Source organism: Lynx canadensis, chromosome A3 (genome assembly GCF_007474595.2).
Source record: "Lynx canadensis isolate LIC74 chromosome A3, mLynCan4.pri.v2, whole genome shotgun sequence".
Classification (NCBI taxonomy): Eukaryota; Metazoa; Chordata; class Mammalia; order Carnivora; family Felidae; genus Lynx; species Lynx canadensis.
Window position 1 is genome coordinate 115,474,123 of NC_044305.1, and position 27,529 is coordinate 115,501,651.

Sequence of the window (27,529 nt, forward strand, 5' to 3'; positions counted from 1 at the left end):
TAGGTTTAAGACTCCCTTCCCCAGCCACACAGTGTCTATGGAAACTATCTGTAGAGCCTGGACTTTACTCCCGTGACAGTTACAAGGCACTCCTTCCCATCCCCATGTGGGCAGTATGCGGCAAGGCCTAGTAGAAAAGCAAGACTTTCACCACCTCCATAGTGTGGGGTAGGAAAGCCACCCCTCCCAGCAAGGTCAGCGGAGACACATGGCAGGAAACAGTCAAGTTTGCAGAGTAGTATTCAGCGGAGGCCTAGAGGGGAACTGAAATACCCACCCCTGCCAGGCAGCAATGAGGAGCCCCACTCTGTGTGCAGGACAGACTACAACTCACCCAAAATGAAACAGATAATTTGAAAAGCCCTGTAACCATTAGGAAAATTGAACTCATAATTAAAAACCACTGGAAAGGGGCGCCTGGGTGGCGCAGTCGGTTAAGCGTCCGACTTCAGCCAGGTCACGATCTCGCGGTCCGGGAGTTCGAGCCCCGCGTCAGGCTCTGGGCTGATGGCTCAGAGCCTGGAGCCTGTTTCCGATTCTGTGTCTCCCTCTCTCTCTGCCCCTCCCCCGTTCATGCTCTGTCTCTCTCTGTCCCAAAAATAAAAATAAAAATGTTGAAAAAAAAAATAAAAAAATAAAAAGGAGTGAACACAATCACTTCCAGAAAATACAAGAATAGGGAGCACTTTCCAATTCCATTTATGAAGCTAGTATATTACTCTGATGCAAAAACCAGAGAAAAAATAGTACAAGAAAAAAAAAACTACAGACCGATATATGAATAGAGGCACAAAAATACGTAACAATGCATTAGCAAATAAAATTCAGCAGTACATAAAAAGTTGAATTTAATCAGAGATGCGTGGTTAGTTCAATATTCAAGAATCAATCAGTGTAATCCACAATATTAACAAACTGAAAAAAAAATCCACATGACCACACTAATCTATACAGAAAAATTATCTGATAAAATTCAATGCCTGTTCATGAGATAAACTCTCAGAAAAAAACTGGAATAAAGGAGAATGTCCTCAACCGGGTAATGAGCATCTACAAAAACCCTCAGTAAACATTATTATACTTAATGATAGAAGACAAAATGCACAATCCCCATTACTGGGAATGAGGCAAGGATGTCCCCTCTCACCACTCTAGTTCACACTGTACTGGAAATACTAGTCAATGCAAGGAGACAGGAAAAGGAAATAAAAGCTACACAGAAAAGAAATAAAACTGTCTTTATTTGCAGAGGACATGATAGTTTACACAGAAAATCCCAAGAAATCTACTCCAAAAACCTCCCAGAATAAGTGAGTTCAACAAAGTTGTAGATACAAGACAAACATTTTTGTCTATTTTTTAATGTTTATTCCTTTATTTTTAGAGAGAGAGAGAGTGTGTGTGTGTGTGAGAGAGAATGCAGGTGCAAGTTGGTGAGGGACAGAGGGAGAAGGAGGGAGAGAACCCCAAGCAGGTTGCACACTGTCAACGCAGAGCCCAATGTGGGGCTCAAACACATGAACTGTGAAATCATGACCTGAGCCGAAGTCAAGAGTAGGACACTTAACCGACTGAGCCACCCAGGCGTCCCCAAGATAAACATTTTAAAAAGCAACTGCATTTCAAGTGAAAAGGCAACCTACATGAGAAAATTTTTGTAACTTATATATGATAAGGGGTTTTGTATCTAGAATATATAAAGAACTAGTATCACTCAGTAATAAGAAAGCAAATAACCCAATTTCTTAAATGGGCAAGGGTCACGTGGGTGGCTCTGTTGGTTGAGCCTCTGACTTCATTCAGCTCAGGACATGATCTCCCTGTGTGTAAGTTAAAGCCCCACATGGGTCTCGCTGCTGACAGCACATAGTCTGCTTCGCATCCTCTGTTCCCCCTCTCTGCCCATCCCCCACACATGCTTTTTCTCTCTCAAAAATAAACATTAAAAAAATTTTTTTAACGGGCAAAGGATCGGAATAGACATTTTTCCAAAGAAAACATACAAACGACTAATAAGCACATGCAAAGATGTTGGACATCATTTGCCATCAGGGAAATGCAAATCAAAACACCTCACACCTCCCGGGATGTTATAATGTAACTTCTCTATAATGTCCCTATAATCAAAAAAACAGGTAATAGTAAGTGTGGGTGTGGATGTAGAGAAATGGGAACACTCACACACTGCCGAGGGATTGTAAAATGGTACAGCCTGGAGAACAGTCTGGCAGTTCCTCCAAAATTTAAATATATGTTTACCAGACGGCCCAGAAATTCAAGTTCTAGGTGAACACCAAAGAACAACTGAAACATACATGTACCCAAAAACTTGTACTTGAGTGTTCAAGGCATCATTATTCATAATAGCCAAGAAGTGTTCATCAACTGATCAACGGATAAATAAAATGTGTCCTATCCATGCCTTGGAACAGCTCATTATTCAGCCATAAGGAATGATGCACCAACACATGCTACAGCATGGACAAACCTTGAAAACATGTTGGGTGAAAGAAGCCAATCACAAAAGACCACATATTCTATGACTCCACTTACGTGAAATGTCCAGAATAGACAAATACACCAAGACAGAAAGCAGATTAGAACGTGCTTCTAAGGGGAAAGGTTGGGGGTTAGGGAAGTGTCACTGCTCATGAACAGAGGGCTTCTTTTTGAGGTGATGAAAATGTATTAAAATTAATTGTGGTAATGGTCGTACAACTCAGTGAATATATTAAAAATCACTACCAAATCCACAGCTGAGTTCTTTGCAGAAACTGACAAGCTGATTCTAAATCATATGGATTTGTTGGGGAACCAGAATAGACAACACAAACTTGAAAAAGAAGAACAAAGTGAGAACTCATACTTCCTGATTTCAAAACTTACCACAAAGCAACTGTAATTAAGACAGTGTGGCACTAGCATAAGGACAGACATAGACAATGGGATGGAGAGTTCAGAGACAAACCCATTTGTCTATAAAACCACAATATGACCCTGCGACTGCATTCCTGGGCATTTATCCCAGTGAAATGAAAACTTAGTCCACACAAAAACCTGTATGTGAACGTTCATAACAGCTTTATTTATAACAGCCAAAAACTAGAACTAACCCAAAATACCCTTCAATGGATACATCCACACCAAATGCTAATGATCTTAAGGAATACCAAGCAAGAAAAAAAGAACAAACCATTGATACAGGCAACAACATAGATGAACCTCCACGGAATTATGTTACGTAGAAAAAGACAATCCCCAAATGTTACACACTGTATAATTCCACTTATATAACATTCTTGCAATAGCAGAAATTACAGAAAGGAAGAACATATTAGTGGTTGCCAGAGAAGAGGGTGTGTGGCTATCCCAGTACCACATAAGGAATCCATATGGTGAAACTATTCTGTGTCTTGGCTGTATCAATGTCAATATTCTGGTTGCAATATTGTGCTACAATTTTGCAAGATGTTACCTTGGGGAAAACGTACATGGGTTCCTTCTGTATTACTTCTTGCAACTGAAAGTAACTCTATAATTACCCCAAAATAAAAACTTAAAAGAAAGGCAGAGGAAGATCTGACCACATACATAAGAAGAAAAGGCAATGTGACCACAGATGCAGGGAATAGAGTGATGTGGCCACAAACCAAGAAATGAAGGCAGTCACCAGAAACTAGAAGAGGCAAGGAACATATTTTCCCCTAGAGCCTCTGGAGGTGGCACAATCCTCCCACACTTTGACATCAGCCAGTGAGTCTGATCTTGGACTTCTAGCCTCCAGAACTGTGAAAAAAAATTTTTTTGATGTACTAAGCCACCAAGTTTGTGGTATTTATTACAGCAACCACAAGAAACTAATATAAATACCCATCTCCTAGAAACATTATAAACAACGAACAAATATGTATGGAAAATGCCCTGACGAAGTCAGAAGCACAACTGCAAAAGAGAAAAACGTACACAATGTTAGAGGGCTTAATTCAAAATAAGAATATTCATGCCCCTAGTTTTTGAGAGTTAAATAAATCTGAGACAAAAAGAGAAATAAAAATAGCTTTGGGAATAATTATGTCCCATGTAGCCTGAGTTCCCTGAAGATTAGCCCACTCAATACACAAGAACTATTTATAACAGTGGCTCTAGCAAAGATTCAGTCTTGATTAACTCTGACTTCTAAGGTATTTCTTCTCAGAAGGCAAGAGAAGGCAAATTGGGCTGGTTTCACTCCAACCCTAAATAAACTCAGCAAAATAAGGTTACTCTAGCACCCCCTAGACTACTCTACATTACTTCAATCCTGCTTCTACACTTCTCTTCCGTTGTTACAGAGGACAAAGCAAATATAGTTCTTCTTTTAATCAATTGGTCTTAATTAACAGCCATGCAGAAAGTACAACTTAAGTTTCTATTTGTAGTTATCTACATTAACAAGTATGTCAGTCCAGTAATTCACAAATTCTCCAGTTTGAATACTACATCATAAAATACCATTATGTACACACAGAAATAAAAACCCAGTAGTGTATGTTTACTGAATTTCACAATGATATAAAGGCACATGCAAGAGTATTAAGAGTGCCAGGGCACCCGGGTGGCTCAGTCAGTTAAGCATCTGACTCTTTATTTCAGTTCAGGTCATGGTCTCACGTTCATGGATTTGAGCCCCACATTGGGCTCTGGCAGTGTGGAGCCTGCTTGGGAGTCCCTCTCTCCCCCTCTCTCTGCCCCTCCTGCATGCTTCCTCTCACTCACTCACGTGCTCTCTCTCTCTCCCCCTAAAATAAAAAAACTTTAAAATATATTTTTTATATATTATATATATGTTAATGTATAAGTTTATAAATTTTTATATATATGATATATATATATAAAGAGTGTCAAAATAATCACAACACATGAAAGGGGAAAAGGGCAAAAGGATGTCTCATTTAAAAATCCACATTATAGGGGCGCCTGGGTGGCGCAGTCGGTTAAGCGTCCGACTTCAGCCAGGTCACGATCTCGCAGTCCGGGAGTTCGAGCCCCGCGTCGGGCTCTGGGCTGATGGCTCGGAGCCTGGAGCCTGTTTCCGATTCTGTGTCTCCCTCTCTCTCTGCCCCTCCCCCGTTCATGCTCTGTCTCTCTCTGTCCCAAAAATAAATAAACGTTGAAAAACAAAAATTTTTTTTTTTTTAAATAAAAAAAATAAAAATCCACATTATAGGGGCACCTGGGTGACCAGGTTGGTTAACTGTCCAACTTTGGCTCAGGTCATGATCTCACGGTTCGTGGGTTTGAGCCCTGCATCGGCTCTCCGCTGACAGCTGGGAGCCTGGAGCCTGCTTCCAATTCTGTGTCTCCCTCTCTCTCTGCCCCTCCCCCATTTGTGCTCTGTGTGTCTCTCTCAAAAATAAACATTTAAAAAAATATATTAAAACTCCCACATTACAGAGAGAATCACCCTATGCAGCTAGTCAATTGTGTTCGCAAGGATATACAGGAACTTTGAGCATAACTTGTAATACAAAGCATACTCTTATTCAAATCATAATCTCTTACACTTAAAGCCACATAAGTATATTTACATAAAGTATATTTTAAATTTAAACTGGATTAAAACAGGCAAAACAGCAGACTCTGGAACTAGACTGCCTAGGTTCAAACCCATGTCATTTAACCTTTCTGGGCCTCAACGGTAAAACGAAGACTATAATAGTATTTACAGGGGACACTGTGAGAATTAGAGGAATTACAAACTTAACAGCATTTTAGGACTGAACCCAATATGTAGTAAGCACTCAATATTAGCTTTTATGATTATTATTAATGGCTACTAAAAGAGAGTGTCACCAAGACTGCCTATGGACCTCATGTTTTACAGCTGCCATGCTTACCTTTCATCACAGAAAACCCACAGGTGACAAGAAGTGACAAAAATCTCAGTGATCTCTGTACAGAAGGCACTGATTTATCCCCGCCCTCTAGACAGTAAATGCAAGGACAGGAATTGTGTCTTATTCAACTGTGTCCCCATCACCAAGTTCATGGTTAAGTGTCCAAAAATATTCCAGTTAAGTAAATAAACATTACCATGTTCAAGCCACTCCACTTACCATCATTTTCCTCTGTAAGCCCACAGAGGCAGATTTTTATTTAAAGGCTATGCAATAAAAACACAATTCTAAGAAAGCACTTGTATTGCAACAACAGGACAGCAGAAATAATGAGAGCCAAGACAAAGCTGCCTTCCCCAAGATACCAGAACATTCCTGTGGGGAAAGAGTTACTATCTGAGCTAAAAACAATCCCCTCTCTCCACACAAAGAAGGCTGTGAATGGCTGCAGTGCTCACTTCTCCTCCTCCTGGTTCTCTTATTCCTAACTTCTGTCATTTGCTTTGTGACACCTGTCCATACCAGGTCACCAGCTCCACGAGTTCTCCCAAGGGGATTAACTATACACTTATTTTAAAGCATAAAATGGAGGTGAGCTCTTATGTGACATGGAAAACTAGGGGTAGCTTAAGTCTTCCCTTTATTGTCCCCAGAGCAGCAACCTACTTCCAGTGAGGAAGTTAACGATTTCAGTTTTCAGAAACCTCAACTGTGAAAGTCTGCTGATAAAAGTGGCTAATCACCCCTGGTCAGCTTTCATTGATGGTGCCCCTCAGACATGCCTTCCATCTGCCTCTGGGGTTATCACAGTAGGATCCCCGTGTCCCCAGTGCCAGACAGAGAGGACCAGGTAAAGACGTGATGGCTGAAAGTTCACAAAGGCCTTTTTCGAACTTTCCCTCACTGCTACTGGGAACTCACCACAGGTTTTTCTCAGCTCCATTACTTTATCCAAAACCTTGCAGCCAAAGGGATCACAGGAGTCCTCGTTATCCAAGAGCAATTAGCATAGAATGGAAAAAGCCACACAGTGATTTCTCTTAAACAGAGACATTTCACAATGATGAAAAAGAGAGACTGGATTAGAATTTTCACCTTCAAAAATGAAACGAAATACAAATCAACTTATTTGCATAATGTATCTTATATTAACCAAAATTTAGGTTACACTCACAACTATGCACTAATTCTCAGGACAAGGAATTAATAAAGGATTGGGACATAATCTTGTGGCTAAACTGTAAAACGGCATATGACAATCTTGATTTCACATTTGCCTTTTGCAAGACAATTATCACAAAAGAAAAATTCTAGATTTCATCATTTATTCCCCTGAAGCCTCTCATGCTCCTTTTAAATTCTTACAAAGCATCTCTCTTGTCATCATTCCTGCTGGTTTTCCTCATCAAGTTAATTAGCCTAACATGGCCAATTCTCACTAGCACCTCTTTAAAGGATAACAGAAAGTGCACAAATCTTAGGTGTGCAACTTGAGTTTTTACATATACATACACCCATGTAACTACTGCCCAACTCAACATACACAACATTTCCAATACCCCAAAAGGTTGCCGGAGGAACCACCGCTTCGACTTCTAGGACGGGGAAATAGCTGAACCTGTTTTGGGACTTCACTTAAATGAATCATATGGTATACAATCCTTTGTCTGGCTCCTTATGTCTACGAAATCCATTCATGTGGACGCGTGTATCAGCAGTTCATTCTTTAGCTGCTTTTATAATGTTTCCTTTTATAAATATACCACAGTTGACTTGTCCATTCTACTGCTAATGTACGTTGGGTTTTACCTAATTTTTAGCAGCCACAAATAAAGGTTCTACAAACATCCTTTCACTTTTGTCTTGTTTTGTTTTTGTAGACATATAAATCCATTCCTCTTGGATTCCAGCCATTCTAGAAGGTGTGCAGTAGCTCACTGCTTTAATTTCCATTTCTCTATTGACTAATAATGTTGAGCACCTCTTTTTTTAATGTTTTATTTATTTTTTGAGAGCAAGAGAGTGTGAATGGGTTAGGGGCAGAGAGAGAGGCGGACAGAGGATCCAAAACGGGCTCAGTGCGGACAGGCTGACAGCAGCCCAATGCAGGGCTTGAACTCACCAACGGTGAGATCGTGACCTAAGCCGAAGTCAGATGCTCAACCTGACTGAGCTACCCAGGCGCCCCTTGAGCTCCTCTGAAGGTATGTATACAGACCTTCAGAAATCCTCTAGTAGAAAGAGCCTGTTCAAAATTTCTGTATATTTTTTAATTGACTTTTTCTTATTAATTGTATACACACACACACACACACACACACACATTTTGGGTAGGAGTCCTTGGTCAGATATATGAATTGCAAATTTCTTCTTCCAGTCTGTACTTTGCCCCTAATTTTTTTTTTTTTTAATGTTTATTTATCTTTGAGGGAGAGGGAGGGAGAGAGAGCAGGGGAAGTTCAGGGGCAGGAGGACAGAGGATCTGAATTGGGCTCTGCACTGACAGCAGGGAGACGGATGTAGGGCTCCATCTCATGAACCATGAGATCATGACCTGGGCTGAAGTCAAGACACTCAACAGGCTGAGCCACCCCGGCACTCCTGCCCTTCATTCTCTTAGTGGTGTAGAAGGAGAGAAGTTCTCATTTTAATTTAGTCTGAAGTCCAATTTATCAATCACTGTTACAGTCATTGCTTTCACAGTCCTTTCTAAGAATTTTACTCTAGTATTGCTAGAGTACTAGAGTACTAGTTCTCTGACTTGTGCTTCTGGTCTGAACAGTTCTCAACCTTGCTCTGAATGCATGAAATCCTGCATCTCTGCAGGGTTTCCAACTTCACCTTGCAATCAATTTGGAATGCACTGTTCGATGCTAGACAACTCTAGGGTTATGAATGTTTGCATGGAGATCACTTTTACAACTAGAGAATTCATTTGTGATTACTTCCATATTATAATGGCCTTCTGCACAAATATATTAAAAACCTAATGTGGGGCGCCTGGGTGGCTCAGTCGGTTAAGAGTCCGATTCGGCTCGGGTCATGATCTCATGGTTCATGAGTTCGAGCCCCACGTCGGGCTCCGTGCTGACAGCTCAGGGCCTGGAGCCTGCTTCGGATTCTGTGTCTCCCTCTCTCTCTCTGCCCCTCCCCCCGCTCGCAATCTCTCTCTCTCTCTCTCTCTCTCTCAAAAACAAATAAAACATAAAAAAAATTTAAAAATCTAATGTAAAAATAAATGAAAAAATGTTATTCTAACAGTTTACCCCCAACACACTTATGAGGATTCTTCCCACTCCTTTTTCATGGCTTTGCTCCAGTGGATCCACCTTCACACTAGACCCTGCAGACTTTTATGATATGTAAGTTTTCTGTAGTCTATGAAACCAGAAGCCTAGAGGAAGTTATATGCCTGGTTCTGTTAAACTTTATTGACCCAACGACATCAAAGGGTTTACAATTCTCCTAAAACCCAGTAACAAAGAAATTTCTGCTCTACCCTTCACTAAATTAACAACGTCTCCAATCTGCAACCATATTGTTACCAAAACAACCAACACCTGTTTACTTGGTTATCGAGGGTTCCCTTCTCCCACCCCATTATTCTTCACACCCAGTCAATCTTCCATTCCACCTTCAAAATGTGGTGGCAGACTCTGACCTCTGGTCTGCCAGTAAATGCCCTGCTTCTCTCCCTCACCACCTCTTGCTTGGAGTATGGAAACTGTCCTTAACTGGTCTCCTTACATTCTGAGTATCGCCCTGTCACCAAAATCATCTCTCCAGAACATAAACATATTACTTACTTGACTAAGATTGTTTTACAGGCCCCACTGGGCACAGGATAAACTTACTCTCTCAGATGAGAATTCACAATCATTGCTGGCTTCTCTCTCAGCAACTTCTGCAAAACTCTGGTCTGACCCCTGGACACCAATGCACTCTCACTTGTCCTGACTCTCCACTGCTAACTCCTTTGGCTAGAAAACCTATCTCCTTTATCCTGCAGTCACTTCTCTTCCTATCTTAGCCACGGCCACCCCCAACAAAAGCAACTTGTATGTGTTTCCACAGCTCTCTGTACCCACCACAACTATATGAGTCCCTCTCCCACTGCATTAATTATTTATCTTATTCACTGGTCTACAAACTTTTGGACCTGAAATTTCTCCCTGTACTCCATTATGATAAGGTCAGGAATTAATCTTTACATGCCAAAGACTTGGCAGGGCAATTCCATAAAGGCTCAAAGAAAGAATGAATGTCCAAGCTAATTTTATTCCATATCCTTTTTTTCCTATAGAGACTAGAACACTTAATGCAAATACGTCAAAGCAATGAACCAACCTAACGTAAGCTTTCGTTCAAAAGTCACCCAGCAAATTATTCTTTTGGAGTTTAATAAAAACCAAATCTTCCTTATTGATTTTTGCTTCCTGTTAGAAATTAGTCAACGCTTTGTTTTAAAATAATTTTTAAAATAAAGGGCACCAAAAGATGACTATACCACTTAACCAAAGTAACTGTAGTCATCACCATATAAATCACTGTTGGATGCTAACGGAATGAAACACAATTATTATTTATAAAATATAACCAAAACAATCACAAACAAAATTACTTCATTGAAAACCGTGTTCCTATATATCTCCTTAACGCGTAACAAATCTGTACGATACCGGAAGACCATATGGCGGTTAAGAACAGAGTTGTTCCATTCGGTGCCTCAGTTTCCTCATTGGTATAACAAGATGAGAAAGTACTTCACAAAATTGCTAGGTAACTGAGTCAGCACAAATAAGGTTCTTGGCAGAGTAACCGCATAGTAATAAATGTCAACTACTATCACTGAATACTTTTAACTTTCTTAACCCCTTTCATATATACATTGCCTTGTTTTGTTTTGTTTTCTTCACAATACAATGAGCTTGTTTGGACAAGAAATGCTTTGCCCGGTCCAGAGAGGAGACACTGACAAAGAGGTTATATGATTTACCTAATGTATTTTAATTGGCAGAGTAGGAACTAGAAACCACACCTACCCCAGCCCCAGGCCAAACTGACCAAATCTCGAGGTAGCACTTTGGGAGAAAAAGTCTTTTAGGTTTTCCCCACTGTTTCCTCTTGGCGGTCAGCAACAGGCAGATGGGAGCAGATGAACTAACCCATTAGCTCAAATTAAAACGTAGGAGAAGCCTCACTTTCACAGTACCTGACACACAGTGGGCACTAAAAGACAAGAACTACTGGGGCTGAAACACAAAGTGCTACCGTGTTTCTCAATGACAGAACAAGGCAAAATCAAGCCTGCTATCAAAAAGAAAAGTCACTTGATAATTACGCTCATCTATCACATCAAAGTAAAACGTGGCAAGAGAAACTTTTTTAAAAAAAGAAAAAAACCTTTAAAAGTCGGACAATTTCCTTTTATTCTCAAAAATCAACAGTTGCAAAAAGGACTTTCATTAAGACACTTTTTGAAAACTCAACTAATTATATTCCATGACATGTCTTTGCCCAAGTAAGCGACTGACGTGTATAGACAGTATTTCATCTCTGAAAGCCCTTCACCATACTTGTTACTTCCCTGGGCTTAAACTGAATCCCAATACTCAGCCGCGTATACAGCCACGTGCATATGGAATACAGTTAATGAGCTTCAAAGGCAGATGCAATATTCCGAGGAACCCAACTGAAGCAGGTAAGTACAAAGGAACCAAAAGGTCCCTGAGGCATCTCGAGTGCCCTACCAGTATTTCTTCTCTTCAAGGAGCAGGTAGAAGTTAAAAACACCTCAAGGATCAGGCTTGACAGCAGCTCCTGGCTGGGGCCTACCTTTCCTTTCGTGGCACCGCCACTCGGGCACCTATGGGCAAGCATCTGGCGCCTGAAGGATATAACACAGATCAGGGCTGGCACGTGGTGGCCACTTGGGACGTTTTGCACAGTGGCCGAAACAGGAGTATGTCCGGGGCGAGGCAGCTCCCAGACCCGCTCACATCTGGAACAGGAAGGTCTGGACGCTAATCTGGGCCGTCCAACGGGACACCTGGCCCTCCTCGCCCCGCAGCCGCCTCGCCCTCGCCTAGCCGGCCCGCGCGGTCCCAAAGCCCCCCGACGTGTCCCCAGGCTCCTGGAGTAGCTGCCCCGCGCCTCCTCTCACCTGAGCCCGCGACGCCGCCACCTGCGTCAGGACCCCAGTTCCTGGCCAAGTGACCGTTACCTGGGCCGCAGCCCGGGGAGAACCTCGGCTCCAGGGGAAGAGCCCGTGAGACTGCTCCCCCTCCGCCAACTCGGGAATCCCCCGGCCGCCGCCGCCATTTTACCGGCGCGCAACCCCCACCTGATAGTTCCAGCTTCCCACCTGTGACCAGCAGAGGACGTCGAGCGTCGCCTTGGGGGACACGTGGGCGACCTGGAGAATCCGTGGGGGTCACAACCTCCGAACAGAACCCGCCGCTAATTCATCCCGAAGCGGGGAGGCGTCCGGCCCGTCGCCCTAGTAATGCGTCCCGGAAGGCTCCATCCTGATTGGCTGCGAGCTCCATGACGAGACGGCGTCCCCGGCTGCGTGGGAAGCCCGGGTTCCCAGCGCCCCGCCCCTGCTCCCCTGCGGGGGCCACCCCGGGTGTCCGTAGTCGAGGGCTCCCTTAAAGGGGCCGCGCTCTCTTCCTCTTCTGGCCCTCCCGAAGAGGGGGGCGGTGTAAGGGCGAGGAACAATAGCAATAGGAAACCACGGAGGGCATTGTCCCAGGGAACCTCATCGTCCAGCCAACCCCTAGTTTCAGACTGGAAAACAGAAATCTGGGGAATTGAATTTACAAGCCTACTTTACTAGCTCGAGGTCCCGGGGCAAATCAGTGGTAGAACCAGTTCTAGAACTCCGGTTCCTGATGCGCAGAGCCAAGTTCTCCCTAGCAGGCGCAGCATTTCCCCCTTCCTAGAGAAACTTCTCCTCCGAGCGCCCACAGCCGTTACTAACCCTCGTAAAAGGTGCTCGTCGCTTTGCACTGTGGTGTATCCGCCCCCTGACCTACAGGATTCTAAAGATCCATAATGGTGGGACTGTGGTTAAACCCCTTCATTTCCCACACTACGCTTTCCTCCTGCTAGCCTTCAACAAAGACTCACAGAGTAAAAAATCTTAAAAAATAACAAATATAGCCACGCATCCACACAGCCACTCAGCAGTCATTCACGTATGTTTATGTATTTGTTTATTCAACACATCACGGGATGGGGGGGATGAATTGTCTAAGTACAAGGTTCATGTCCTCACAAAATTTATAGCGTAATAATAATGGACATATAGGTTTGGGAGGCAGAGCTTCAATACAGCAAAATTATCCCTCAATTTCTTTGTGAATCAAAAGTTCCTGAGCTCCTTTCCTAAATCGGCTTCACAACCTCTCCAATTTTGTTCAGAAATACGGAAGTATTTAAGATGTGCTAAAATTGTAATAGAAAACGACCAGAAACAGCAGAGGTAAACACCAATACAAAAGCTGACTCTGCCAATTATCTCTATAACCTCAGGCCTCATTTTTAGCTTTAAAATAAGATTGCTAGAATAAAAGATCTCCATTTTTCGCGCAACTCTTACAAGTTTTTAAGTTTCTTGATGTCAGACCAGGGGAAAAACCCTGAAGGCACTCCTGGGTTTTGAAAGCAGGGACTATGCAAATAGTTTATCTTTGCATCTCTGTAACTGCTAGAGCTGAGGAAGAGAACTCTGTGTATTTGAATACAACAGATGTTAAATAAAGATTAACTGACTTGAGTGAATCACCCTGGTGTCTTCTCTATTTCACCTTCTAGCCTTTGGCCTTTCTTGAGGGTGAAGGTGGGACCTAAAGGAAAGGACTGAAACTGGAATCTTGAGGGTATTTGCTCTTTTTTTACCCAAAATACTCCCAACACCCACCACATTTGTGAGTGTCCTACACCAGGCAACTCTCCAATTCTCTCTGGACACAACTGGGTATCCTCCACTGTAACTCAATTCACTACTAACTACTCAGAGTTAGCGCAGACCCCGCAGGTTAAGGGGTCAGTCGTACAAGGCTGCCCCCCACTTCAGACACCAATCAAAAGTTGGGGCCTCTGGTACCTCTGACCATCCAGCTATAAACTAGGAATTCCCACAACCCCGGTGCTCTGGTTCTAATTTGCTAGAACAGCTCACAGTACTTGCATTTACTGTTTATTGTCAAGGATACAAACTCAGGAACAGCCAAATGGAAGAGATGCACAGGACAAAGTATGGGTGGGTTGGAGGGGACACGAAGCTTCCATGCTCCTCTAAGCATGCCAGCCTCCCAGCACCTCAGTGTGGGTACCAACCCAGAAACTTTCAGAACCCCATTAGTTAGGGTTTCTTAGTGGAGATTTCATTACATAGATGTGTTTGATTAAGTCATTGGTCATTGCTGATTAGCTCAACCTCCAGCCCCTCTCCCCCTCCCTGAAGGTAGGTCAATTAGCTTGAAAGTTCCATGATTGGTTCTCCTGGCAACCAGCCCCCATCCTCCAAGGGTCAATCATTAGCATAAACTCCTGTAGAAAGGAGCTTGTTATGAATGACAAAAGACCATCCTATCCCCAATCACTCAACAAAATACTATGGTATTAGAAACTCTGTGCTAGGAATGGGCACAAAGACCAACTATATATTTATTATAGCACAGTATTACAGAAGGTACAAGGAAAAAGACTTGAAGGAGAAATACAAGAAGTATGGCATTCAAGCACCCTGGCTCAGTCCCACTATGGACACTACAAGACTTGAGCCCAAACCATCTGTTTGTAATCTCGGAAAATTTGTGCTACTGTCATCCAGGAAATTAGGGCCCCGCCCCCTCCAATAAGTGAACTCCAACAGTGTACAAGTGACCTTCTGGACATTTCCTGTGGTGTTTATCTGCTGGAACTTCCCACACTGACCACTCTTGTACTGTGTGCTAAACTCACTGCTTAAACTTCATGAACTTATAATATAGTTGGGCATCTCTGATCATAAACTTTACCAGTCAGGTAAATACCAAGGAAGAAAAGAGTTCAAACTGTATAGAAGACACTTTTGTCCTACTTCAGGCTATCACCCCAGTAATAACTTATTGACTCTTGGTAAAGAAGGTCCTTTGCACTAGGAATGAGGTCCACTAGGCTAAAACCATTCTTGAACCCCAGGCCCTGATGGAATTACAGTTCTCTTAGATTCTCCCCATAGAATTTTCCTAAAATGAATCCCATCACCAATCTTGCCTAGTAAAAGAAGATGTAAATAGTACAAAGAAAGCTCAAATGCCAGCTTCTTCCACTTACTAGTTATGTGGCCTTAGGTCACGCAATCTGTCTGACACTCAAGTGCCTTTATCTGTAAAATAGGGCGAATAATCTTTCCTTTTTGAGTTGTAAAGGAAAGAGAGAACTCATCTGATAGCAAGCTCTTGTCTTGTACCTCACTTCTAAGTGTGATTCCTCCAGTGCAGTGTTAAAGCCATCCATGGGGTTGGAAGCCAAACAAATCTTATTAATCCCATTTCTGACACTTGGTACACTGATAATTTGGTTAAGTCACTTAATTTCCTTGGGCCTGTTTCTTATCTGATAAACCTGGTTATTAGTGCCTATGTCATAGGATTGTTGAGCATATTCAAAGGAATAGCAACAACTACCTGCCATTTATTGAGTACTCTCAGTGTGCCAAGTGTGCCAGTGTGCCAAGTAGCATGTCAGCCCTTTTGATGAATGGGGTAGGATGAAACTCAGGATGGTTAAGCACCTTGCCCACGGGCTCACGGTGGGTTGGGGGCAGAGTAAAGGATTTGAGTGTGTGTCTCTCTGACATTGATGCCCTTACTCCTAACCCTTCTGCCCAGCTATACTGAATTTCTTTGGGGATAATTAGCATATGATCCAAAGCTCCTCACAATTCATGCTGACCCCCTTAGGTCTTCACCCCAGTCTTTCAAGCTTGCTCCTTCTAGGCCACTTACCAGCCAGCTAAGCCATTTGCCACTGCCTTTGTCCGTGTATATCCTCCTCTTGAGCTAATTCTCTCCCACACAAAATAAATGACTACACACACTGGCCTCAACTATGCCCATTGGGAAGACTACTCTCACCCTGAGTAGGTCTGCAGTGAAGTAGCAGTCCATTTTCCTCTTGCATCCACAGATCAAGCCTATCAACTTCATCACACTCAGGTTTTTCCTTCTCTACCATCTGGTTTAGGGAACTTCCATGGATTAAGGGAGAGGCATTGGTGCAACCGTAGTAGGAGAAATGGAGATCCAGGCCATCTCTTCATGCAGCTACTGTGTGTCTGCTGGGCCTGCTCAAATTCAATTTTGGATGGACCACTTCCATTTTAAAAGATTGCTGCTAGACCCACACTCAAGAGCTGGTAGATCTGATAGATCTCTTATTGCCCAGTTCATGATGGACAGTTTGAGTTGCATAATCACTTGCCCTGTGGTCAAATGCTCAGATTCCATCAGGGCTCAGCAGCATTCCAGGGGATGCTTTCTAAATGTGCATGGCTCTCTCCTGCAGGTGGCATGGCCATGCCCCAGAACCCTAGGGGGCTGCACCATGATTCTCATTTGGGGACTTGCCAGGGGCCCTGCATGGTCTTACCTCCACAACAGATACCTCTGGTTTCATGAGATGTGTCAGGTGGTATGACACAAGTGACAGGGCTGCTTATACCATGCATGGGCTAGACATTCTGCTGAGTCCTTTCTTGATCTGAGCCATACCTTCCACAATCTGAAGAGTTCCACCAAGTGTCATGCTTCTTTCTCAGTGGGAAAAAATACAAGGTGCAGTAAGTTGTCCTTGATTTTGGAGGAGGTCCTGACATGCCCTAGACCATTGGATCACTTTACCACCCAAATAAGGTCTACGCTTTAGAAAATTGTATCATGCCAAAGTTTTCTTTGTTTCTATATATGTTCTACACTGATATAAGATATTAACTTAAGGACAAGCTGGGTTGAAGGCATACAGAAATTTTAGTTCTCCCTTCACATCTCTACCATAGGTCTAAAGTTATATCAAAAATTTTTTGGGGTGCCTGGGTGGCTCAGTTGGTTAAGCATCCGACTTTGGCTCAGGTCATGATCTCACGGTTCATGGGTTTGAGCCCCACATCGGGCTCTGTGCTGACAGCTCAGAGCCTGGAGCCTGTTTCAGATTCTGTGTCTCCCTCTCTCTCTGCCCCTCCCCCACTTGCACTCTGTCTCTCTCTGCCTCAAAAATAAATAAACATTTAAAAAAATTTATTTTTATAATAATAACTTATATAAATTTGTCATCAATGTAGCAGGCTTCTGAATTTTTCTGGGGTTTATCCACTTTCTGGAATTTATGTGTCTCATCAAGGCATACAAAATACTTGCATCTCTGCTCATCAGATCTGACTAGCATGAAATTTCAATATGATAGACCAAATGTAGTAGTGTGTAGAATGGCCAGATGGTCCAGGTCTCTTTGGAATATATTGGGACAGAAAACAGGAAATGAACATAGCCCTAGAGCAAGACTCTAAAAGTGTAATATTGTCTGTCCCACATGAATGTTATTTTCCCCTGAATCTTTTGTTTATCATCTTCGTTGAGAGAGAGGGAGCAGTTCCAGGGGCTTTGTTTGGCTTTTCTTGCTACAATAGCTCCTACTCCATGGGTTAACGCCCAATATGAGGGCTCTGTCAACTCCTGAGTATGTCCATTCCAAGTATACATTCAGAAATCAGGGAAATAATCACCAAGTTGGTAAGTGGACCTGGTGGACCCACTGTGAGACAGACCTGAGAGAACATTTATTATCTGACTCCAATATGCCCCTACTTTAACAGGGAGCCCATGATAGTGCTTTGGACTCCTGGGTATCCCCACCAACTTAGACCCTGGGTTCAACATCTCTCAAAAGTTCAGGCTATTCCTCTTTCCCCAGTGAATGGTTATCTGGGGAATAACCCTAAATCACTTTGGAGAAGGACTGAAGAAATGTGAATATACTTGCCATGCTGTTCCAGGTCCTTCCTCATGGACACCCAATCTCTCCTTCAGTCCATGTGTTGTAGGTCTGGAAATATGCTCAGTTCTTGAAATCAGACAAGAGATCATGGCTAGCCATTGAAGAGAGATTGACCCCAGCCTTCTACTCATCCTTTATTAATCTCTGCTGATTACATATTAAGCAATACCCTTCCTTGCTGCTCATCTACTTCTTATCCCTAGAAATACTGTGGTCTCTTATTGAGCTCCATAGTTCAGGTCAGTCTCCCTGGCTGCCACAGTGGTCTCTGCTATTCTAGGATCTTGTTATCTCCATTGTACTAGGGGATCCTATTCTATAACAGCACTTTCCATCATCAGCCCCGGTCTACAGAATTCAAACACCACTGAACTTCTCAGTGATGCTGGTGTCCCGATGGAGCATTTGCTATTTGACTTCAACCATAAGCATTTGTCCTTAATAGTCATCCAGGCCTTCCTGAAGAACAGAGTTAGCTGAAAGGGTTTCTGGTCTTATTTGGTCAAGGTATTTTAGCACACTTACTTCTAAAGCTTTTTGATTCCTATGTCCACATTCTGTCATGATAGTTCTGGCATGTCTACTTTATTTAATGTGGTCATTACTTTCCCCAGTTTCTAAGAATCACCCCAGCACTATATTAGAACTGGTTCCAAGAGTTTTTACCACAGTGTTAAATACTGTCATGGGAATGTGTCTTTTATTAGCAAATTTCCCTAAACCAGCATTTTTTTCTACCCCCTTAGTCCAATGCACTCATGATCCACACATGGTGAACTAGACCCTACAGCCACTGTGGCATATAATCTTTTCTCTCCTTTATAGCCCAAGAACCTCCCCTATCAGATCAGGGTGAGATTTGACCCATTTTGAGGAAGGGTGGCTCCTGTGTTCCAAACACACAGAGAGACCCACTTCTGCAGGTATAGATGGTTCAGGGAATCTGAGGGAATCAAGTTGCATCTACTCAGATATCCCAACTCTAAGTCTCAAGGCTCCTTTTCCCCCCAGTTTTATTGAGATATAATCAACATATAATGTCTAAATTTAGGGTGTACAACATGATGATCTGATATACACATACATTGTGAAATGATTACCACAATAAGTTTAGCCAACACATCTATCACCTCAAATAATTATCCTTTTATGTGTGTGTGTGTGGTACTCTGGAACACAAATTATACCACAAGGTTTTTCGACCTCGAGACAAGGGGACCAGCCATTTATATTCCCATATCAGTCAGTTACTGACTGCTGGCTGCCTGAGGGTAGGGGTGCATAACCAGCTGGGCAAGGCAGCTCCTATCAGGCTGATGGGAGTCCTTGCAGAAAAGGGGAAGCTGTGAGCCACTAGGAACCAGTGCTCACAGCAGCAGGGGGATGGGTGACCCATCTGGAATGGGCACCAACAGCATTCACTACAGACAAAACACAAAAGCTAAGTAAATGTCAGCTTTTTTTTTTTTTTTTGGAGTTTTCAGACCATTTACATTTAATGTAATCATCATTACTTTGTGGTTGAGTTTATCCATTTATTTTTTAATATGAAATTTATTGTCAAATAGGTTTCCATACAACACCCAGTGCTCATCCCAACAAGTAAATGTTAGCTTTTTAAAAGAATACATATATGGGCACCTGGGTGGCTCAGTCTGTTAAGTGTCTGACTTCAGCTTCAGCTCAGGTCATAATCTCATGGTTTGTGAGTTCAAGCCCTCATCGGGTTCTCTGCTGTCAGCACAGAGCCCGCTTTGGATCCTCTGTCTCCTTCTCCCTCTTCCCCTCCCCTGCTTGTGCACACTCTCAAAAATAAATAAACATTAAAAGGGGGGGGGGGGAGGAAGGAAGTTGCCTTTTAAAAAAAAAAAAAGAGGGGCACATGGGTGGCTCAGTCAGTTAAGTGTCCGACTTCAGCTCAGGTCATGATCTCACGGTCCGTGAGTTTGAGGCCAGCATCAGGATCTGTGCTGACAGCTCAGAGCCTGGAGACTGCTTCCGATTCTGTGTCTCCTGCTCTCTGCCCCTCCCCTGCTCATGCTCTGTCTCTCTCTGTCTCAAAAATAAATAAAGACATTAACAAAAAAAGAATACATATATGATCTTACCTGCCTCAAATATCGGAGAATGCTGTATAGGAACCCATTGCAGTAGCTGCCTTTGGGAAGAAGAATTGAATACCATTGAACTGACGCCTTTTGTACTGTCCGAATTTTAAGCAGGTGCACATATTACCATTTTAATTTTGAGGAGAAAAATATTAAAATCCCCTTTAATGTGCCTATAACATTAGGATATGATGTTAAGCCACTCTACTGCTCTGAAGGTCAGTTTTCCACGAGTTTCAGAATCCTTCCCAAAGCCTACACTAGAGTATCACAGCTGATGAATTACTCAACCCCATGAGCCATTGATTTAATAGTCATATTTAATAGGGCACCCCACAATGTTCAGGGAAATGTTATGACAAGCAGGAAATCCCAAGTCCTCATTCTTATTGTACTTTTGTTATTTTAGGGGATAATCTCTACGCCCTTGTAATTGCTTTCTCCTCTTCAAAATGGGATAGTAATGAGGTAAAATATGTTCTCAGTAACAGAGCTCAGAAAGAGGCAAAGAAGCTACTGCCTCTCCCTCCTGAGGAACCACTCTCCTCAGTGCTGATGACTGGAAGGAACACGCAGCCCAATGCCAGCAGAGGCCACAGGTACCTGACAGGAGGCCAAGAGCTAACCATTGCTTATAACTCGGTTTCCCCATCTGAGAAAGTCCCTGTGACTGAGACTTAGCATACTCTTAGTTACCCAGCCATGTTCTGGAACTCAAAAGGTATTTGGAAGTAAGGGTTTTGATTTCCCGAGAAGGCAACGTGACTTAGGTAGTTCAGGAGTCTCGGTGCTGGAATGAGTGGCTTAGAAGATGCAATAAATTGGTGTCAGCACAAACCGGGGGTGCAATCTAATTCTGACGATTCTCTGTTTGCTCCTCTAGCTCTAAAAGGTGTGTGTACAACCCTCCCCCCTCCCCCACAGATGCTTTTTGCTGACGTGTCCAGCTTGCATCTCCCAGCTCCCTGGCTCTCTGTCTGTGGCAGAGTTCAGCCAATGGGAGGCACTGGCAGGAGTCTGCAGGGTGGGTTGAGAGAGAGATCAAGGCATTTGTTCCCCAGGCTGCTTCCCTGTGGTCTGTGGGGTGACAGTAGCTTTATACTCCACCAAAGGCCATGGCTCTTCTCCTACAGCTCAGCACTCACTGAGTTCTGGGACCCATTCCCTCCCCTGCCCCTTCAGGATGTATGGTTTTCCTGATTTATCATATCTAGACCTGGGGTACTTCACCATCCTCTATTAGTCTCCCTTGATTCAGACTCCACCTTTATGATAATCCCTTTCATTCTCTCCAAATATCCCTTCTGAACATTCCAATTGTTTCTTGCCGATATACTACCTGATACACCAATGGACCAAAATTTCACTTAGACTAGTAAGATTAAAATGCCAGAAAGTAAATTTAGGACCCTGGTGATGAACCACTCCTCCAACATGACATAAACATTTGTCCTACTGTTATCTGACATAAACCCTCTGTATCAGTAAGGAATGCTTGCGGCTGTAGTAACAGCAAACTCAATTTACAATGGCTTAAACCACATGGGTATTTTTTGCTAATTAACTCAAAGTATAGATGTAGGCAGTCTCAGAACTGGTTTTCTAACTCAAGGATGACAGCAAGGACCCTAGTCATTACCATTCTTCTGCTCTGCCTTCCTGAACATGTTGGTTTTAAATTTTCTTACATGTTGCCTCATAGCCTTAAAATGGTTGCCACAACCCCAGGAATCACAAAGGCAGGAAACCGTAAATAGAGGAAAAGGTGTTCTCCTTGGGAGGCTTTTTCTTTTTATTCAGGAAGAAAAATCCTCCCCAGAAACTTCCCAACACATGTCCCCAATTGTCCCATCTGTCAGAACTTAGTCGCACGGCCACCTCTATCTGTAAGGAATGTGGGAAAGCAAGCATCTGACTTTCTAGAATCTGTAGGGGGAGGTCACAAAAGAAAAGGGGGTTGGGAACCGAACTGAGTAACCAGCCAACACAGTTGATCACATCCTATGCTTCCAGTGACCCTCTCAGCCAAACTGTTCCTCTCTGAGAAGTTATTTGTCTTCCAATAAGAAATGTCTGTTACCTCTTCCCTACTATTTCACTAAATGGTGGTGAACTTTAAAGCCCAATCCCAATTCCTTCAGCATCTAGTTATGACCTCCATTGAATCACCCCTGACGTCTACATAATCCATCTGGAATGGCCATCCAGAAAATTGTACTAACTATATTTTCTTAATTTCTGTGTTCTTGCTGCTTTAGTGTCTGGGGCCTGACTCCCACATATGGCAAACAACTTGCCTGGGAGTCTGCCTTTCATAAGCAAGCTAACCAGTCCAGAGCTTGCCCCACTCCCACCCCACCCCCATCACCCCGTACATCTCTCCTCTCTGGGTCTCATGCTCCAGGCTTAATTTCCCTGCCCTGACTACCCCAAGGTCAGGAACCAGAAAACTTGGGACATCCCCTATACCCCAGAGCCTGTTGAAATTACTCAAACTAACCCATCCTGAACCTGCTTACTCTGCCTTGTCTGTCCCTTCCTATGGAAACCACAATAAAAGCTCTGCCCACATTGCCTTCCCACTGCTTCATCTCCTAACTGAACCTGGTGCTTCCCCACGTGGCCACTGCAGTACGCAGGGTCTCCTCCTCCTGGCAACCATGACTAACCAACAGCGTTTTCAATGGTAGACTTATGTGTTGACCTCACCTTACCTGGATAATATTAAAACGTACATTAAAAATTTTTTAATGTTTATTTATTTTTGAGAGAGAGAGACAGAGACAGAGAGATAGAGGAGGGGCAGGGCCAAAGAGACAGGGAGACACAGAATCCAAAGCACGCTCGGAGCCGTCAGCACAGAGCCGCACACAGGGCCCGAACCCACCAGCCGTGGGATCGTGACCCGAGCGGAAGTTGGATGCTCAACCGATGGAGCCACCAGGTGCCCCAAAATGTACATTTTATTTTATTTTTTAATAGGTTTATTTATTTTTGAGAGAGAGACAGACAGAGCATGAACGGGGGAGGGGCAGAGAGAGGGAGACACAGAATCTGAAACAGGCTCCAGGCTCTGAGCTGTCAGCACAGAGCCCGACGTGGGGCTCAAATTCACAAACCGCGAGATCATGACCTGAGACGAAGTTGGACACTCAACCGACTGAGCCACCCAGACGCTCCCCAAAACGTACATTTTAAAACAAAACCCTTCTCCATAATCCACTCCCCTTGGTGGTGTCCTATCTATCGCCCTCTCTATCCAGGGATCAGCTCTGTGGGGTTATTGATCCTGGACTACAATCAGTCATGTCTTACCATCGTTCCCCAGAATAGGCTCATATTCCCCATGGTCATCCCACGAGAGTTCCTATGAGACAAACACATCTTTTCCTGCTAATATTGCCACTGCTGGGAAGTATAATTTAAGGCATGCCAAAGACCACCTGCTTTCAGCATTGAGGAGAAAGACACAACTGGCATTTTAGGAAAAGAATGCCATCTGCTACAAACTAAATTCTTTAATATTACTATACCCCCAGAAATGATATATCATTCTCATTTTACATCTGCAAAAATGTGTATTAGTTTTCTACTGCTGCTGTAACAAATTGCCACAAACATGGCCACTTAGAACAACACAGATTTATTCTCTTACAGATGTAGAGATCAGAAATCCAAAATCAGTTTTACTTTGGGCTAACATCAAGATGTTGGCAGGGCCGGTCCCTCCTGGAGGCTCTGAGGCGAGAATCCACTCCCTTGCCCTTTTTTGGCTTCAAGTGACCCATCAGCATTATTTGGTTGTGTGGCCCTGTCCTTCAAACACATCACTGATCTCACTGCTCCCCACAGCTTATCACCTTCTCCTCTTCCACAGTAAAATGTCCCTCTGCCTCCCTTTTTCTTTCCTTTTTTTAAAAATTGAAGTGTAGTTGACACACAATGTTGCATTAGTCAGATGTACGACATTGGACAAGTCTGTACGTTATACTGTGCTCACCACAACCTGTCACCATGCAACGCTATTACAATATCATTGACTATGTTCCATATGCCGTACCTTTCATCCCCGTGACTTATTCACTCCATAACGGGAAATCTGTATCTCCCATTCCCCCTCACCCCTGCCTCCCTCTTATAAGAACACTTGTGATTACATTTAAGGCTCACCCAAATAATCCCAGATAATCTTCCCATGTCAAGATTTGTAATTTCCTTATAACTGCGAAATCTCTTTTGTCATATGAGGGAACATTCATAGGTGACAGAAATCAGGACTGCATAGTTTTGAGGGCAATTAGCCCATCACATGGGATCTCACTGAGCTGAAATCATACTGCACATGACATTGCTGCAGGCTGCAAGGGCTGTGTCTTTCTGGAAGGTCTAGGGGAAAAATCCAACTCCTTGCCTTTTCCAGCAAGTAAACTTGCACTCCTTGGCTTGCAGCTGCTTCCTACCTCTTCAAATTTTTTTTTTAATGTTTATTTATTTTTGAGACAGAGAGAGACAGAGCATGAACAGGGGAGGGTCAGAGAGAGAGGGAGGCACAGAATCTGAAGCAGGCTCCAGGCTCTGAGCTGTCAGCACAGAGCCCGACGCGGGGCTTGAACTCACGGACCGTGAGATCGTGACCTGAGCCGAAGTCGGACGCTTAACCGACTGAGCCACCCAGGCGCCCCACTTCCTACCTCTTCAAAGCCAGCAGTGGAGTCTTTAAACCTCTCACTGACTCCAATGCTGCTTCTGTCATCACTTGCCCTTCTTTGACCCTGACCCTCCTGCTTCCCTCCCTCTTTCCCTTATAAGGACCCTTGCGATTACACTGGGCCCAGGAAGACCTCACCTGCAAAGTCTGTTTGCCATATAAGGTAACATATTCAAAGCTTTGCGGTGGGTGGGGGTGGGGGGGTGGTGTTAGGACTTAGGCATCTTTGTCTTTGGTGGGGCCATTATTCCTGTCTACCTGACTCAGGCAGAGAGCAGCTCAGTGGTTGTTGGGGACCGGGGTGGAGACGAGCAGAAGGGAGGGGTGGAGACGAGCAGAAGGGAGGGCGTACAAAGGAGCAGGAGAAAACTTTTGGGGGTGATGGTTGTGATCAGCGTGATTGGGGGATGGTTTTATGGGTATACATATATGTCAAAACTTATCAAATTGTACCCTTTTAAAAAACATGTGCAGTACTCTCTACATCAATTATACCTCAATAAAGCTATTAAAATATTAAATGTGGGAGAAAAGTGAATCTTGAGATTCAGAGGTTTTGGCCCAAGTGTAGGAACTAGTAAGTCATGTAGGGCGAGAGGTACACTCAGTCCATCTGATGCTGAGCCCCGCGACTGTGACAGTGTCGCTTCCTTTGTCCTATCTTCTGCGTATTTGGGACGATAATGTTAGCCCCCTGGGGCTTCGACTACATGGTACTTGCTTGATAAATGGTCACTTCCTTCCCTTTCTTCTTACTGACTAGCTTACTGACTTGGCGAGAACTTCTGAGTATCCTGGAACATGTTCTGTGTCACAGAACCTGAAAGTCACCACTTTCTTCATGAGAGACAGAAAGGCGTCTGAGAAAAAATGCCAAATGGTGCCAACAAGATAGTAAATCAGCCTCATCTTCAGAGATTCTCAGCCACAAACGCCCCCAGACTCTAACATGCAAACCAACAGTCGGGATCAGACGTAGTGTGATCTCTCAGAAATGGAGGCTTGTTCTTTCTGTTGCCTGGTGATGAGAGATAATTCCCATGGACAAATAAGAGGCAGCAAGCATCTAGAAGCTGCCCTGCATTACAGACAAACAATGGCATGCTCAATGCTGGCTGTAACAAGGTCACAAAGCCCTTCTGCCTGAGGTGCCATGCTTGGACCATGGTGGTGAATCACAGCAGTCAGGACACCAAGCCTGTTTCCAAGATTTCCTCAAGAAAGGAAAATATACCCATCTTTCCATCAGTTATATATTTATGTGTTTAGAAGACAAAAAAAAAAAAGGGGGGGGGGCAGTGTCCTCTATTCCTAGATAAATTAAAACCATCTTGAAAAAAGGGCCCAGATATCCATTTTCCCTTGGGATTCTTCAGAGAACACTGTGTACGAGAGTTGCCCACCCTTGCTGGCACTTGTTGTAGGCTTGCAGGTTGCAGACCTTCACCTTGGATCCATTTCCTATGTCTTAATCTCTGTGTCTACTATTTCCACCCATGGCCATACATCTTCCATGATCATATTCAGCTTACGTTGGTCATGTCGATCAACCTAGGGAAACAGGAGCCAATAAACGTAAAGAATGATGAGAAAGAGAAGAGGGGAGAGGAGATGTTGAAATCTTCAGTTTACCACCGGGAAGCACTGTCCAGTTCATAGACCTGCAGGCAAGCTACTAACATACAATACATTTAAGATGTATTACAGTCATGGTTTCACAAATTGTAAGTAGGGGCGCCCTGGGTGGCTCAGTTGGTTAAGCGTCTGACTCTTGATCTTGGCTCCGGTCATGATCTCACAGGTTATGAGTCAAGCTCTGCATCGGGCTGTGTACTGACGTGGTGGAGCCCGCTTGGGATTCTGTCTCCCTCTCTCTCTGCCCTATCCTGCTTGTGCTCTCTTTCTATCTCTCTCTGTCTCTCTCAAAATTAAATAAACATTTTTTTAAAAAGAGTAAATACAGTAGAGAGAGCTGGACGTGATTGAGTTCTGCCATCACTTGTCAACCCTATGATTTGAGGCAAATGAGTTTAACTTCTTTGAGCCTCAGTTTCCCCATCTGTTACATGAGAGTAAAAAGTAGGTTCTGGCTGTGGAGCACACGAAGGAGATGCTTAGTAGTTAAAGGTTGCTTTCTCTTCCCTTCTTTTTTTTCTGTCTGCCTTTATCTAATTTGGCTTACGAATCTGTTCCAGCTAAATGCTTCTAGGGAGACGAAAATGTGAATGTCAATCAACCCAGAAAGAAAGTGCTAGTACACCGCGACCCACGACCCACGGTGAACCATTACTCCTCAAAAGCACCAAGAGTAGGCAGTTCTGGCCCGCAGCCATGGTTTGGCACTGAATCACGTCCTGTTTTGCATTGTGCTCTAATTGTTTCAAGTCATTTCCCCTCTCTGGGAGTCAATTTCCTAGCCAGTTGAAGCCTGGGCATGAATAAGATCCTTGGTAAGCCCTGTCTAGTTCTTCTCAGTTCCCTCTTCTACCCAAATACCTCTACTTGCGACAGAAAAACCCGGAATGTGGTAGTGGTGACCGGGAGCTAAGGCAAGCCCTTTACTTAGAGCAGGTTCTCTCCAGTGAAAGGTAGAGGTGGTGCTCGAGGCCTCTGACTGCTGCCCAGAACACCACCTATCCCAGACGGCCCTCGTACAGAGCCATCACCAGCCACCCTCAACTCAATGTCCACCCCACCCCCTCCTGCCCAGAGCATCTGATGACAAAAGAGGACTCTCTGAGTTCAGGTAGTTCGAGACCAGCGTTCCGAACAGTCCTGTTGGAATTAGGTGGTTC

The 27,529-nt window shown here is 43.7% G+C and overlaps 1 protein-coding gene across 1 annotated transcript in view; it reads right to left on the reverse strand.

The window, feature by feature from the left end:
• LCLAT1 (lysocardiolipin acyltransferase 1) overlaps positions 1–12,394 on the reverse strand; it is a 183,454-nt gene extending 171,060 nt beyond the window's left edge. The window contains exon 1 of the mRNA XM_030311367.1: positions 12,241–12,394. The gene's annotated coding sequence lies outside the window, so the exon portion shown is untranslated. The remainder of the gene's footprint in view (positions 1–12,240) is intronic.
• Positions 12,395–27,529: the final 15,135 nt, after the last annotated feature.